The following is a 17,241-nucleotide window of genomic DNA, read 5'->3' on the forward strand; positions in this document are numbered from 1 at the left end:
CGGGATGGGTATGGGACAAAATTCTACTCTCTGTGGGTCCACAGTTTGCATCTCTGTGGCTTTGTGTGGTAAACTGGTGGGCTATTTGATCTGCAGTACCGAGAATAGGAATGAAGTGTCTGCTTCCACTGCATGATATTCTGCAAATATCTATTTGAGTAGCCAGGTTTGAGTAAAAAAAGAAATCAAATAGAGGGATGTGGAAAAATCTCTTTATGCCTATAAAAGGATCACTTCAAAACCGCAGGATTTTGTATAGGAACCTTTTTCCTTAAATAGTAGAAACAGTCACCGGTTACATTCCATCAGTGTAAAAAATGGGGGCTTAGAGGAGAGCCGCAGTATCCGATCACAGTTTCCTCTCCTTCATTCTCTCTTTCTTCCTCTCTCTCCTCCCTCCCATGTATGTACCTTCTCTTAACCCCAGAAACTGTGGAAGTAGGAAGCATGAAAGCAAAATCTGTTCTATAGATATATGCATGTATATTGCAATGATTTTGCTTTCATGTTTCATGTACACATATATATATAATCAAACTCATATATATATATGCTGCACAGCTGAAGAGGAACTACATGGTGTGATTTTCCTGCATTCCTCAGGGAACACCCTTTTGTCCCATTTTCCCACTGAGATAAGGAAAACTTGGTAGTGAATTTTGCTGGATGGTTCAAATACCACTGCTGTCTCCTTCTTCAGGATAACACCTGCAGCCTTCTCCCTGCCCATGATGGACTAGAAGGCAGGAGGAATAAAAATCAAAGCTCTTCGGCAGTGCCCTTAAGAGGGCAGTGGGCCAAATCCTGCCCTGCAAAACCCTCCTGACATCACTGGGATTAGATGGGCTGCTAATCAGGACAGTGGGATTTGTGTCAATCTCTTATTTAGGATCAGATTTTGAGTCCCCCAGGGTTAAAAGTTAGCAGAACATGGGATGGCTATGGCAGCAAATGGGCAGGCAGCTCCGTGAGCAATGGCACTGGCCTGGGGTCCCCCGCATGCGTGCTGGTGTACACAGTGGGAAGGGAGGAGCAAAGGTGGGGACCAGCTCTCCCAAGGCTCAAGACCCTGGTACCTCTAATGGAAAGGGTCCTGCTGCTACTGTTAGAAGCTCTGGTCTCCCAAATCACCAGCTGAGAGGAAGGGCAAAGAGATTTTTGTGAGTTCAGTGTTCACTGTCCTCATTGCATTGGGTCTGCCTTGGGGGTGGGATGAGGAAAGGAGAAGACAGACTTCCTTCATGGAACCAGGGAAGGGCTTGGCTGGGCCTCAACCCTTATTCTGGGGACTGCTTAGAGACTGGAGAGTATGTGTGTGTTAGTACATTATAAGAGGAGTCTTGTATGGTCCAATAAATTTGCTGAAATGACATGCAGAATGGTTCCGGGGAATCAAGCTTGCCCCAGCCCATCCTCCTGCCCAGACCTAAGTCAGTCCTTACGGATGCCTGCATAACTATTCTTGAAAACCTTGAATGACAGAAACTCGACAGTCTCATGAAATAATTTATTTCAATGTTTCATTATCCTTACTATTCGAAATGCTTTCTTAAATCACTCTTCTTGAATTTTTCAGGCATTGCTCCTACCTACGGCAAGGATAGAGAACAGGTTATTTACTTTCTTTTTGCACAGCCTTTCATGTGTCTGAAGGCCTTACTTCTCCCTTCAACCATCTACTCTCTAATCAAATCCAGTTTCTTCAGCCTGCCTTCCTGCATCGTTCTGTCTATTTCTCTATTGGTATGTACCTTTCTTCAGGAGTAGCACCACATCCATAAAAGTGTCTCCAGATGTAGTTTTACACTAGCAGAGGGAACTAAACAGAGAGGAAGGAGATGTCTTGAATGCTGTATTCCTATTTACATATTCTACAATGGATTTTTTTTCAACAACATGACATTACAGATACACATCCAGCCTGTGATCTGTCACAACCTGTGGGTCCTTGTAGCTGAACTGCTGCCAGACAGTCGTTCCCCACCCACTGTCACTGACACTCTCAGCTCTTGGAAAAGCTGTGCATTAATCCCTCTTGAACTGCATCTTATTTCTTTTCAATCCATAGCTCCAATTTGTCATTCCTCTAATGTGCACCTGACTCAACAACCACCTTAGGTTCAACAAGAACATGCTCTATTTTTCCATCATCCAAGGTACCAATGAAAATATTGTTTAGTCTTGGGATGAAGGGAGACCCCTCCCCCAGGGAGCTTCATTCAAACCACTCCTCTAGCCAACAAGGAAGTACTGACAGCTTCCAGATGCAACTTTCTATTGGTTTCACCCTCCCCATTACAGTTTCACTACGACCATATTTCTGTTGCTTGCTCATGAAAATGTCACGTAAGTGATGCACTTGTCACAGTTTGCAGAAACCAGGCTTAAAGGGCTGCTGGGATGGAAGCACATCACACTTACTTTACAAGCAAAGCATGGGGTAACACAAAAGCCCACCAACAGCAGATAGCACTGTGTAGAGCTCACCAGGCAGGAGGGAGGTCATGGGGCTGTGTTGCACCCACTCTGCGCAGAGAGAAGAGGGGAGAAGGAGAGGAGGACCCAGTATGCCTCTGCCACCTACCTTTACTTGCTGCTGCCACTACCCAAGTCCTGGCGGACAGGCAGAAGAGGGCTTCAGAAATGTGAGGAGCAGTGAGGAGGAGGCTGCTGCTATGGGGCTGTTGGCAGCAATCATGATGGATGTGTCCCATGTGCTGAAGTCACTCGTGTCACTTGTGTCCAGTGTGGGCCCTGCTGCAGGAAAGCTTTGTAGCCAACCATCATGGTATCCCACAAGGCAACACACTGGCCATGGCCGGCTGGCACAGGCAGGGGCTTGGAAAAGGACAAGGGCTCTGAAGCTGCAGGGCAAAGCAGGTGAGGGATGGGAAGCATGAGGTAGGGGCCACATGTCTCCCATTCAGTGCATGCAACTGATTTCTGCTCCCATAACAAAACTAAGCAACCGTGCAGTGATTAGAGCTGTATGTGAGGCTGGCCACCTCCAGAAGTATGGATGATAATGTTTCTACTTCATGCACCCTTGCACCTTTTACCAAGTCCTACCCCCTGCAAAGGCCGCAGTCCTTATACTGCACATGCACAGATTTCTAGGAAAACTGCTGGTGCAATTACCAGAGGATAAAAAGTACTTTCAATGCAATTGCTCAGCCTCCTTTCCAGAGAGCAACACATTATACAGCTGGAGACACACTGCTGGAGAAAGCGCACTCAATGTGCTGGCCTAGCAAACACCTCCTGAACATTTTTTAATGTGACCTGGCAGCAGACCAGGGTAAATGGCATGTTCTTTTTCCAGCGCTTTGGCCCAAAGTGTGTATTTCAGAGGCTTAAAAGAACAGTCAGTCAATTAAATGTGATAAACGAGGCCATTTGTCACCAGCATTTTAGCTTTTCTTCTAAAGTATAAAATGAGATAATGAGCAAGGCTTGAAGAAATCCTTTGTGGTGTTAGGAGCCAGGGGCACATGATATACAGAACGGATTTTCTGCCTCTCCCATCATGCGAATGCAATCTGACAATACTCCCCCTCATGACACAGAAATCAGAGACAACGTTAAGGGAAAAAAAACTGCTAATGGATGAAAAACCAGTGACGTTGCAATAAAGATAAGAAAAGAAATGCACTCAGTTAAGGGCAAGTCTACCTCCATTAGCCTTCTTTAAGTTCCTATTTTAGATGCTGGTCAATAGGAATACTAATACAGGGATAGCTTAATAGTAAGTTTGGCTTGCAAACAAGCCTCAGGTAGCAGTCACAGGCACACCAACTACTCAGTGAGAAACTGCAAGGTATGCAGCCAGGGCTGTGCAGCAGTTGAGGGGAAAGGCAGATGGTCCCTTTCCTCCCCCAGCGCTGCAGACGGGACATGACTGCGAAGGCGCTGGCCTACCTGAGCCGACAGGTCGCAGGAGTGTGGGAGTGCCAGGGCTTTGGGGCTCGGGGCACGGGGCACGATGAACGGAGCAGGCTGTAGACGGGGATTCCTCCTATCAGTTGGAATTACGTGCCACAGAGCGGCCTTTTGAGGCAACCCAATTACCAGGTGATCGCAGTTATTTTTAGCACAGTGAGACCTGCCATTCACAGATAGTCACATACGCAACGCAACGTGGGTACATGCAAATTAATGTGGATCAGGATCCACAGCTGGCTACTAGAGCCGGGTCTGGCTCCACAGCTGGAGTATTTCCAGCTCTTTTAAAAACAGATCCCCTAAAAATGTTTCAGCTTATGCTCTGCTCTTTTCTATCACGTATGCCTAAGAAATAGAAAACATTGACTGCAATGGGTGAAACCTCTGTGCATGTACAGCATGTGACCAACATTGACTGTACTCTGTGGCTCTTCAATAGGCACCTAACACCGGCCTGTTCACCCACAAGCAAATGCTCCTTTTGGACTCTTTTCCCGTTTCCCCGCTGCATCTTCCTACTTGTGCTATCACAGTAAGGAATTACTCTTCGTTTCTTGTTTTTCTCCGTCAATCACCATTTTATGCTGAATATACTGAGACAGGAGTGCAGGTAAGTATGGTTGTGCACAAGCATGAGCAGATAGCTAAGGCGACCAGAACCACTGACAGTTTGTCTCTACAACCTATGTTTTATTTATGTGTGCACTGTGCTGTCTCGGCAGAGTTTGATTTAGCCCTGGGATGAAAATCCTGCCTTCTTGTGTAAACATGGACAGTCTCACACATGCTGCTGACACTAAATAAATAATACATGCAGTACATGAAATCGTATTTTTAAGGAAACTTCCCAGATGCACCAGTGTAATCAGGAGATATCAAAGTAACTCAAAAGATAAAGAACTAAAATCTTATTAAAAGAGCTGCCTGAAACCAGGTCTCAGTCAGGTACCAAATGAACAAATGCCAAACACACAACTCAGCCAACGACTCAACATGCGGTTACCTGTAAGTCAGTGTGTTTTAAGCTCATAATGAACTTTGTGATGGCCTTCAATGAGGTTGCGTGCTGAGGATGGCCCTTTCCAGGGGTTGTTACCAAGCAACATGATGGTGGCAGCGACCGAACAGCTGCACCCGTGCAAGCGTTTCCACCAAGGCTCACGGCTGCCTCTCACGTCAGTGAGCTTTGTGCCAGAGGGGATTTTTCTAATGAGGTTTTAAACAACTAACTTAGGACCAAACCCTGTACTGTATAAAAACTAATAGTAACAATGGGATATCTGTCCCTGCCTTCCATGGAGGCAGGCTCAGCCCCAGCCTGTGGATTATCCGCACCAGGTCTTGCTGAAAGAGAGGAATAATCCTGCACACACTCTTGCACTGCCCGTTTCCTCTCCTTCTGACTCACTCGGTTCCAAAACAAATTCCTCTTGCAAAGGCCCAGGACATTTTAACTATGCATTCCTGCTTGTAACACGATCCCTTTGTATAAGGAGATGAACTGGTACAATTTGGTGAACTCTAAAGGAAAAAGATTCCAAATAATTGTTGGAAATGACTGGAAAGAAATGTCTCATAAAATGACATCCTCAGCCAAACAGAAGGTCAAATGGTTCAGATGCATTTAGTTGTGAAATGGTGTGTTTTCAAAAGCATGGTGACTTACCCCCTCGGGAAGGCGATGGAGGTTTGAGAGTCATTGCTGACGTCTTTCCTTCCCTCACGCTAGGAGCCCACGGGACTGCTACCTGCAGCTACCAGCTGGCTGGGTATCACAGAACGGTTAAGGTTGGAAGGCATCTCTGGAGATCACCTAGTCCAATCCCCTGCTCAAACAGGTGATCTAGAGCACATTGCCCAGGATCGTGCCCAGATGGCTTTTGAATATCTCCAAGAAATGGAGACTCTACAAACTCTCTGGGCAATTTATTCCAGGAAATAAGTTTTTCCTTATGTAAAGGATAAAGGATAAAGGCTCTACCACTGTGCTTCTGCACCAAACAAATGTGAAGTGTGCACTGTGGTCTCTAAGTACATTAGAAATGCACTGTCCATCCCTTCTGCAGCAGAGGTTTGCTGGCACCCACTTCATTTATCTAGAAGTGAGGAGGACATGGAGAAGGAAGCCCTGACTCCTAGAAATACAGATTTACAGCTTTAGGAAGATGGCTCTGTTTGCAAACACTTTCCATGGTTTTGTTCCTCGTCAGCTCTACAGAAAGTTGAGACTTTTTAAAGCTGCATTAGCCTCCCTCAGGAGCCCTGTTTAAGATCCCTTCTCAACCGAATTTGGAGCAAGGACATCAAAGCCAGGGCAAATCTGGTCCCATGTTCACTTTGATCCATTTGGAGCTGGTCTGGGCAGTTGGAGCTTGCCGTGGTGTTCAGAGTCTTTCGAAATATTTACTTATCTGACTGACGAGAGAGTTATTAAATAAGTTATGGTGTCTGCAATTTTGTGTAAACAATTTACAATTTACAGCACAGCCATGATTGATGCTGGGTGCTGTTTGGAGAGCAGCAAGACTGATTGTATATACTGGGTTTCAGCTTGGAAAGTTCAGCTCCAAGGCTGTGCAGCATTATACCCAACAAATAACGACAGTTAATCATTAGGACTCGCGCTGCTTTCAGTGGTTGTAAAGCCATACAAACAAGACTGAATTAAACCAATGCTTCTTTGAGGCAAATAACTGTTTCTGGGTTCTACAGAGAGCAGATATAGTGCTGAGGCCATTCTAAGGGTGATTTCTAATCTCTACAAAGGATGTTAGATGCCTGGGGTTGAGTGGTGCCACAGAGGCCCCTTGCCTGCCGGCAGCCCCCGTGCCCTCCGCTCGATCCCGCCGGGGCGCCTCGCTCTGCAGCGCAGACCTGCTGGGGCACCACCACTGCTGAGGCTCTCCAAGCCAAAGCGGCCATGTGGCCAACGACCAGCCAGGCCCTGCCTCTTGCATGTGCAGGCGCCGAGCTGGGAAGCGTCACCTGCCATGCAATCCATCCCTGGGGTGGTTAAGCATCCAGCACTTAAGCATCCGAATGAGAAAAGCCTATTCCCTGGAGGAAGAGGTGTCCTCAGCTCCTGCTGGTCTCCATCCTACCCTCCGCCTGAGTGCCATGGGCATGCAAGGACTGCGGTTCATGGGAGCACATAGCTCAGCTGGGCAACCAGACCTATTGCAGAGAACTACAGCCCCTGGGCTAAGGTATAAATTTCAGAAGTTGCCATGAAATGGAAATCCTGTTCCCAGTGCAGCAATGCAGGAGGCATGCTAGAGCTACCCTGGAAGGACAAAAGCTTGGAAGGAGAGGAAGAAAGAGCCCTTTCATGCTACAGATGTTCAGATTGTCCGGAAAAGAAAGAAGTTAAAAGCAAGATTTAAAAACTTTATTCTAGAAATACATTTTCAGACACACTCACAATCACAGGTCTATGCCAGATGCTGTGAATAAAGAATGGGAGGAAATTAAAAAGAAGAAGTCGACCCTGATACAAGGTGGCTGACTGGGCGTGAAGAGTGACTGGATAAAGGCTTCCCATACCCACTCAGAGAAAAATGTGAATCCTCTTAGTGGAGCAAAGTAATGAAGTATAGATTTGACATCTGAAATTATTAAAGTATGATACTACATCCACGCTGCTGAAGATGGCATTGTGTGATGGAGAGAAAAGGACAAGGAGGTCTTTGCAGCTCAGGCTGAAAAAAGGAAAAGGATGTTTGAGACATGGACTTTCCACACATTGCATTCACCTTGGGAGCAAAGTAATAATTCCATTCTGAAGTCTATCCTGTTTCCGCAGTCATCCTTAGCCACCAGAAAAGATTAATTGATAACTCCAGCTTCACCAGTACTGTTCACTCTCAAAAAGATGTATCTTTGCATTTCGTCTGTTGAAATTTTCACTCAGAGCAAGAGGGATCTTGAGCAATACAAGGCCTGGCTTTTTCTCACAAGGGACCCTCCAGAAAAGCACTGCACTTACCAAGGCAAGCAAAGGTTTCGGGGGACCTGAGGGACTGCCAGCTGATGGCACCACTGTCTCCGTCTCTGTGGAAATGGGGATTGATGTAATTATCGACAAAGAACCAGGACCACACAAGGACAAGAACAAAAATGATTCAGGGAAGCTCTGGTACTTCTCCTTGTTTAGCTACAGTGATGAAACTCAAATAGAGCCTGGAACAGGAAGAGGAGGTTCAATTATAGCTGATGGAACATCATAATGAATTCTTTCTTTTCACTTGCCTTCACTAGTGAGTAATCCAGCTCCTACCCAAAACTCATGTTGACAAAGGAGATTTTGCCAAAATCTGTTTCATCAAGATGCTGGAAGAATACAGAATTAGAATCACAGAAGATAGACTATATTTTTAACTTTTCAAAGGTTAAAATCCAGCCAGCAAATTCTTCACCACTAGTTGTTAAACATTCTGATTATTTCAGGCAAACTGTAACAATTACATGAACATAACCAAATACTTTGGTGAGCCTACTTTTAGCTAAAATTACATACAGACAAATGGCCTACTTAGTGAAGATTTTGGATCCTCTATTTTACTTACGATATCAAAATCTTATTGTAAATGGTGAGTCATTCTTAGATTTGAGGAATCAAAAGGAAATGTATAGAACATGTTTTGTGTTTATTCTTATGTAAATATATCTCGAGGGTCATTTGCTCACAAAATGCCAAGATTTGCATATACAGAAATTATAATTTAAACAATACTGAAAGGTTCCTTTTCTGTGGCTAGGGAGTCATACATAAAAAAAAAAAAAAATACACAATACTCTTTTGCAGAACGCCACCCAAAACTAGAAGTGAAAAATTTGGGCAAATTGTGGAAGCCCTAGGTAGGCACCCAAAATTATGAGGACAGCCAATGATCACAAATGAAGAAGCTGGCATGTTTCCAGTTCCTACTCCTCAGCTGGGTCATAGCAGAATCTCAGTTATCAACTGCATATATGTTCCTAGCTTGTTGAAATTGAACCTGCCTCCAGGAGCCCCCCATGCAGGAGTGGACACGCTTCTTTGGCAGCCTCTACCCACAGCGCTCCAGCAAGGGACAATTGGCCTCTCAATGATAGCTATTACGGGCTATCTGCGTTTTTGTATTTTAAATTACAAGGAACAATTGGATCTAGTTTTCAGTGTGTTCACCCTCAGCTGTTAGAAGTGCCATGCATTTAATTGTAGGAAGAAAAGGCTATCAGTACAACATCACTGCATCCAAAAAGACCCCTATTCCTGGAAGTTATTATGCTATTTGGTTCTTGGGACAGAAACAACATGAATACTAAAACCTGTGCTGTGTTTCTTGAAACCATTTGGTATGATTTGAGGATTAGGTCTGCAAGCCCCGTGGAGCAGGCACTGGCTTTCTGAGTTAAGCGAGCTACAACCCCAGCACAAAGAGATGCTGTCCCACAGCAGGGCTGTTAGGTGGAAATGCAATTCAAATATATTAAAAAAAAAGAAAAAAGTTGGGGTCTTTTATAAATGGCAATCCTGTACAGCAATTTATAAAGAACTCAATGTTATTGTTTAAATAAATATTTAAAGGAGCCTCCTCTCAATTTAAACACAGAGAGCTATAGCATGTGGAAAGCAGTGATGTTTGATTACATATGTGCAGGAGGCCAAAAGCAAGTGGCTATGAACAAAGGAGGAGGAGGAGGAGGAAAAAGCAAATTCATTTCACTCTGTTTCTTCAAGCTACATTATTGACAGTAGCATTTCTACCTGGTGTCAAAGTGCAGCAGGGATAAAAACCCTTGCAGTCTCCACAGTGAATACTCTGTGTGAGAAAGCCATTTTGCAATCCCTTTCGGCATTTTGTCTGATGAAATTGCTCATGGTACAGGTAAACGGAGAGTTTAGTCCCATCGTGCGCTACCAGAGCAGCCATCGCCCTGCCTGGCAAGGTAACAGCCTTTCATACGGTGGTTTGGCTGTGGGCGTGAGGAGCAGGTGACACGGGGAGGACCAGCTGGGCTGTAGGATCCACCATGGGAGCTGTCACGTCTTTGACACAGGAACAGTCATAACCTTGATACTAGAGGGCTGCAAACCATAACACGTGCACTTTAAAATGCTGCTTGGTTTGGTTGGGGATCAGGGACGGAAACACAGATGAGAGTTTATTAGGCTCTGCCAGCCGCAGAGCTGGAGTCACCTTGCGCAGTGTAGCTCAGCACAGCCACTGCTCAGCACTGCCCTGCTAGAGGCTTAATAAAAGGAGGTGCGTTCTGCCCTGCAGATAGAAAAAGCCAAGGGCATAAACATCCAAACTACAGAAGCAGAAAAGAAGAAAAAACAGAGAGATTCATTGCTGAGGGACCGGACTGCTAAATAAAAGTGAATGCATGCTAAAACATTGTAAGCAGCTAAAAAACCTCAGTGAGTTTTAGGTTATCAGGAAACTGTTTATGTTATAGTCTCGTACCTCGATTTGGACTATGGGATTCACAAGGATATTATAAATGGATTGACAGAAATGGACTTACAGGAACCCATGACATTTGCCTCAGGGTAGGAAACCTGAATTTACATCAGGGAACCTGTTTCCCAGATAGTCTTTACCTGTGAAAAATGCTGAAATGCTCATCTTCGTCACCCCATGCTAATCTTCTTTTGAAAAAGGTAAAGCTTTTTTCCTGTCAGAAAAGAATTTTTCTCTTCTGATATAGCTTTGAATCCACTTTTCTGAATTTAAGTCAAAGACCAACAGGACACAAAATAAATCACTTTTCTGCAGCGCCCCTGAAACTAGAGAATTCTTTAAAGGTCACAAAACCCAGATTACATGTATTTCATGATTACGTCTGAAGATATGGCAGAGCCTTTATACAAAGTAGGACATGATTTATACCGGAGAATACTATCTGGATTATCAAGATGGTTGCTACAAGAGTACCCAGCTAGGACTGTATCTTGGTAAGAGACAAAATCTGTTCATCAGTTCATGAACAATCTTTGATGCTTCACTCTATCCCACACCACTGGGTAGCAGAATAAAATACAGAAAGATCCTAGATCCTGCTGGTTGCCTTGCACCATGCTGCTAGCCCAAACCTCCTGTAGCGTTCCCAAATACAGCTGCTGAATAGCCCTCCAAGGGAGATACCGCATATAGTGTGAGATTGTACAAGCTCCATATGCCATTCTCTGGGCACTACTATGGTCCAGGGCATCATTGAAGGACCAGGCATACAGAAGGTGTCTTCAGCAGCCTTGACTGGCTTGGAGACGTCCCCAAGAGACATCGGAAACTGGAACAAATTACAGCAGTCGCAGGAATGCACTACGTCACCTTTGTCTGGTCTGCGTCTCAGGAGTCAAACCTAGCTCACAGCTAATTCTGCCCACATCACAGATCACTGGGATGTTTCCTAGTGTGCTGTTCTTGGCCAATGATTGGCTTCATAAGCCATGGCTGTGCACAGGTGGCTCTGGAGATGATCCAAGTGTGCAAATTGTTATGTGGGGCACAACTAGAGGAAAGGTAGCAAGCCTCTGTTAGGGCTGGGAGCAACCTGATTCTCTGCAGTCACAGAATCTGGGCACCTCAAAGGTGCTATAAAACCACCTTTAAGTCTCCGTCTGTTCGTCTGGCATGGCTCAGGACAGAAGATTTGGCCCATACAATTTGCAAAGACAGGCGTCTGCAGAGAAGGTCAAAGCGTATTGTTTGGAAAAAAGCACTAATTTGCAAGACAAAGTATTTCATATTTCATGACTATATGGAAATAAATGGGAAGGAAAAATTACACAGAAGCCCAATTTTTTCATTAAGGAGCTGCAGAATGAATTTCATGTACTTTAATCTCCAGCAAAGGCCAAATCCCAAGGCACAGCATCGTAGTAATCAATGAACTAGTCGTGTTACACATACTGGTCAAATTCAACCAAAACCATAGGAAGAACATGATGGGATAAAGCAAGTAGCTAGCTGGGAACAGAGCTGGGGAGAAGCTGGGTCCAAGTCTCAAATAGGTCACAAGCAATGCAGGTTTTGCTTTAGGACCCTTGAGGTGACCTAACCCTTTCACTAGTCCTTGTGCAATGAAAGGAGCAGGCTGGACCAGAAAGTGTTGCAGATTAGGAGGCTGCAACGCATTCAGAGCTACACAAGAGACCTTATGCAATTCAGGCTTCCCCCTACAACCACTTGTTTGCTTCGTTAGTGATGTTAGTGCCCACCTCTAATCATCACATGAAAACTTTAACAACACAGTTTTCTGGAGCTATTTCTTTTGTGACAGCTTTCCCAAGGGCAACCTCTATAAGCATCTCTGGTCTTTTGACTGCAAGTCTCCACTCCACCCATCAGCTCTCATCCAGGTCAAAGTCTAGGGCATGGTTTGCCACCTGTCCAGACAAGCACTTCCATGTTTTCCTCCATGCCTCACTGACACTTGGGGGAGCTGCCCATATGCATCCACCACCCGTGGCTGCCTGTAAGCACCCACTACAACATCTAGCACAGCCTGTGAGTAGGATGCCTATGGGTTGATGATGATGGTGATGAAACCTCACAGCATGGCTTTGTGAAAGGATCGGCTGTACAGGATGTTTGACAGCATATAGCCAGCAGAAGGGGAAGTGGGAGAAACCACCCCAACTATGACTGCAGCAGGAACAGAAACACGCACACTGTAACTACCTACCTTTGAATGTGGAAATCACGTCAAGTGGTAAAATGAAAACCCTGACATTTCACCATCTGTCTTCAAATGCTGCATATATATTATATACAAAAATAGGTTATAAGAATACTGTTAGGACTGCAAAATGCATGACGTAGGAGATGCCAAAATTAGGACTCCCTTGTGCTATGCATTATGATACACTTGTTAATAAGATGATCACACTGTATTTTGCCAGAGGTCTTTGCTTTATCCCATGGTACAGGATGGACTGTCTTAGCTGAATCAGATGTTACATAGAATTTTGCTTTCTCCTTATTGCTCAGTGTAGTCCTAGGCTTTATTTGCCATTCAAGTCCTCCTCTGAATACAGATGACTAATTTTCCTCACAGTGATTTCAGTGGCACACCTCCCTGTAGTATCTGTGCTTCGCAAGCATTTCTGAGCTCTGGTACCTCTGTGAAGTGTGAGGTGGTGCTTTATCCACTTGAATGAAATGGAAATGAAGGAAAGCCAGGCATTCAGGCAACCAGTTTGATCACATCAGGTCCCATGTTGTCAGGGGTCAGGCTTGATTACCCACTCCTGCTGCCCCCCACCACTGTGACCCAAGCCCACACCCATCTCTGCAGGTTTGACAGGTCCCACACCCAGGGCCGCCTCTGCTTCAAGGTCCCCAGATGAGGCACAAGGGGTGGCCAAATGGAGATACCCGGGGCTTTGGCTTTGCAACAGTGTTTAGCGTTAGGTGGCACTGGATAGGCTCAAGGCACAACTCCCATCAGCTCCAGCCCCAGGAGTGTGCGTTCAGTGCCGAGGTCTCATGGCGCCTGTGCAAAAAGGGGAACACACCACTACTGACTGCAAGGTGGTGAAAACCTCCATTTCACCTGGCCCAAAAGACTCTGCGGGGGAGAGAGGGACTGAAGCCAGTTCTCTGAGGCATCTTCCAGAAAAGGCACTGTGGATGGAGCAGCTCAGGTTTCACGCCAGGCTCTGGCTGTACAGACTCTCCCTACCGCTCACACCTTGACATGCGCCTCCCTGCCCCTTCCAGCTTGTCCCTACCCTGCTCTCAAGTGCTCCTCACTCCTGGCTCTCCACTTGCACCACTGACTCCTGATCCCAACCCCGTGTCCCGAAGAGGATAGTCACCCTTCAGCTGTGGGATCCCAGTCTAGCCCTGGGATCACTACCTTTCTCTTAGCTGAGCATGGCCCGAACCCCTCAGCTGCGTCCTGGCCTCCGGCACCCCTGGCTGCAGGGGGAAGACAGGGAGGAAGGAGAGGGGTTCCCTGCTTTCCTCGCTGTTGCCCAGCCCCTCTGCCCTGACTGCTCAGCTTCGTCCTTGTCCGCAGGGCTGGAGAAGGCCCTCGGCGTGCAGAGGTGGTGCACATGCAGCCTGGACCCTGCTGAGCTGTGGGGAGGTGGCAGGGAGCAGCAGAAACTTGGCTGTGCGGTCTGGATGCCCAAGAGCATTTGGGCCAGCACCGGGAGCTGCAGGCTGCTGGGCTGAGCTCGCTCACACGGGGAGAAACCGTAGGAGATTTTTGACTACTCAGCCCCAGCACATCTCTAACAAGCTGCACAGTTGCTATTTTTTCCCTTCAAAGGCTATCACTTGGCCAAATAGGAGGAGTTTTCCGAATTAAAAAAAAAAAAAAAACACAGTCCTGACACAAAGCTCAAGCTCCGCCAGATTTCAGATCTCTACTCCAAAGGACAGAGGGATAAGAACTATCCAAATAAAGGATCACCAGGTCCCCTCCTGCCCCCCCCCCCTCCCATTTCTTCCTTTCTTTTATTTCCAATTGGACAACAATGCCTTTTTCCCTATGCTCATTCTTGGAAATGGCTGGACAGATTTGGCTGAAATTTTCCAGAAGAGAACTCAGCCTGAGGCAGACAATCAAGTTGGAAAAACTCGATCTAAATGGTTCAAGTCTGGCACAGCCTGTGAATGCAGTATTACGGTGGGACAAGTACGGGTAGCCTTCCTAACAGGAGTTGCAAGCAATCCCATCTTTGACATATTTAAAGTTATAAAAGCTGCTGATGCTGTTTTCATTCAGGTGCATCTTATCACCGTTCAGGTATGGCACCAGGAAAATAACTTGAATTCAGAGATCCCACTGAGCCTTTTTGTGCTCTTAACAGCCCTCTCTACTTGAACAGCTCTTCCTAGCTAACAACTGGTTGTAGGAAAAACACAGTTCCCTCATCCCCAGTATTTGCATTTGAGCTTCTGCTTCTGGAATAGAGGCATCTGATGCTAAAATGGGATTGCTCTCTGAACTAATGTATTCAAAATTAATAAAAGAAATAAAGCAACACACTCCCCTGGCAGGTTCCCATGCATATTTTCCATAAAAGTTCATTTTTCCACATGAACAAACTGTGAGTATGTGGGGGATTTTCACTGAATCTTGATATGCAACTTAGAATTTTTGGCACTGCTTTGGGAAGTTAAAATGACATCAGCTTGACTTTCTATATTGAAATTTTATAGTTGCTGCCTAGCCACATTTCTTTGTTCCCCACATATTCTCTCTCCTCCAAGCCGCCTCTCTGCCATGGCTCATTGTACACAAGTGTCATTAAAAGCTGTGCGTTTGTGTTCCTCACAGCCCTGCTTTCCACTCCCTACACCAGGCACCCGATGATAAAGCAGCATTTCTTCCTCCAAGACAAAGCAGCATTGTTGGTGCTACCTTTGCCAGCCAAGCGGCCCCGCAGCAGCATGGCACACGGCGCTAGGGAGCCCTGGCTCGGCGCTCAGGTCCTGTCCCTTCCGCTGGTGGCCGGGAGGTGCTCAGGGCACTCTGTGGGCTGGCACCACTTTGGCTAGTTATTGCAGGAAGGCCATGCACGCCTAAGCGTTGTGGGAGACCATCCGGCCTCGCTTGAGGAAGGAGAGGCGGAGTGGGAAGGACGGGAACAGGGAAGGGGGCACCTCTGAGCGGGAGGGAGGGCTTTCCCCCTGCAGCAGCGCTGCTTCAGTGCCTGCTTGGTGGAGGGAGAGCCACGCGCCCACGCACGTGCCTCGGCACAGGGAAGGGCACTGAGAGGCAACATTTTTTTAAATTGAGCAATAATCTGAGTAATGGTGTTTCAGTGTTATCCTGCATGGTGACCTGCTGTTTTTGAACATCGTGGTTCAGGCAGGCTGATTTTGTGCTCAGGATCCCCTGTGAATCACAGTGCGGAGGAATGGGAACATCAGGGCAGGCAGAGTTAACAGAACCCAACACCGTGAATCCAGTCTGACAGGCATTAATACAGTCATTACCGTTGTTTCCCAGATTTCAAATTAAAGAAGGTTTCCAGAAAAAGATGATGCTTTCCTGCATGCACTGTGACTTGGAAAGCAATAACAGCACATGAAGGCACTTAACTACCTGGCACGCCGCATCAAAACATTTCTGGATGCACAGCTCCGTCCCTACTGTACCAGTCGCACTGTAACAGCATTAGCATATACTCTGTAAACAGACTCAGCATGACCCTACAGCCCAGCCTCAGCCCCTCGCATGGGGATTACAGCAGCTGCACAAACTCACAAGGGACTGGCTGTACCTGATATTCCACAAAATGCCAGTTTTGTGTTAGTCTGGCTCGATCACATCGATACCCAGCTTTGCTATTTCCTATGTTTCCTACATTCAGTCTCTCTCCCATGTGACAGAGAATTGCTGCTGCCAGCTTCTCTGAACAAGATTATCATTTCATCATTTTGCTGTCGTGTGGAAATAGCCACAAGACCAGATTAACAGTTAAAGATTGTGAAGCCATTTGGCAAATGCTTCTTGCTATATAAGCAATGACGCTTTCCCAATCACATTTATACACTCATCTTCACACACATGCAGACACACACAATGCAGAAAATCTTTACCTTTCATGCGCACAGGAGAGATCCTGGTTTCCTCTCATGGATCAGAAGTAGGATGAGAAACAAAAGCAGAAGAGACCCTTTAACAGACTCATCTGCTGAGAGTTGTCTAAATCCCAAGCCTGCTCCAGCTAGCAGCTCTAAGTTTGTGCTCTGAATAGAGGCTGTGTTATTTTAACCACAGGATTTCTAGTCATGGGGGAGGAGAGATGGATTAGGTACGTTTGCAATCTAATGCTTCACATTTACCTCAACTGAAATGAACTACTTTAAGCCTGATGTAAATAAGTGCAGCTAAGATATCAATTTCAAGAGCACATTAACAATTATGCTTAAACTAACATGCTAAATAACTGTGGAAAATTCCAGAGGAATAAGATAACATACTTTTGTGTTCTTTCCTAAATAAAAGGCATGTGTGGAATTTCATGCTAGATACTAAGACAAGTGAGAGACAGCAGATGAACTGCACAGACTAACCTATATAAGGTACTGTACCTCGTAAAACGGTATTCCTGACACCTGTTAGCATGGGATTCATCAAACATCAGAGCAATTTAATTTTTCATGGTTTGTAAAAAGCACAGATATGATTGCTTTGAATCTAGTATTTGAAAAGGGCACATAAAGTTTTGAAGGTAAAAAGCAACATTTTAAAAGGGCATTACACCTTCAGTTCAGTGGTTGCACAGATGTTAGCACACCAAAGCAGTGCCCAGCGGGGATGTAGGCTTGATCCCATCCCTGCAGC

At 45.8% G+C, this 17,241-nt stretch overlaps 1 protein-coding gene across 2 annotated transcripts in view; it reads right to left on the reverse strand.

Moving 5' to 3' along the window:
- JCAD (junctional cadherin 5 associated) overlaps nucleotides 1-16,749 on the reverse strand; it is a 66,098-nt gene extending 49,349 nt beyond the window's left edge. For both annotated transcript variants that reach the window (XM_026101538.2, XM_064505857.1), the window contains exon 1: nucleotides 16,494-16,749. The gene's annotated coding sequence lies outside the window, so the exon portion shown is untranslated. The remainder of the gene's footprint in view (nucleotides 1-16,493) is intronic.
- Nucleotides 16,750-17,241: the final 492 nt, after the last annotated feature.

This window comes from Dromaius novaehollandiae, chromosome 2 (genome assembly GCF_036370855.1).
Source record: "Dromaius novaehollandiae isolate bDroNov1 chromosome 2, bDroNov1.hap1, whole genome shotgun sequence".
In the NCBI taxonomy this organism is placed as follows: domain Eukaryota; kingdom Metazoa; phylum Chordata; class Aves; order Casuariiformes; family Dromaiidae; genus Dromaius; species Dromaius novaehollandiae.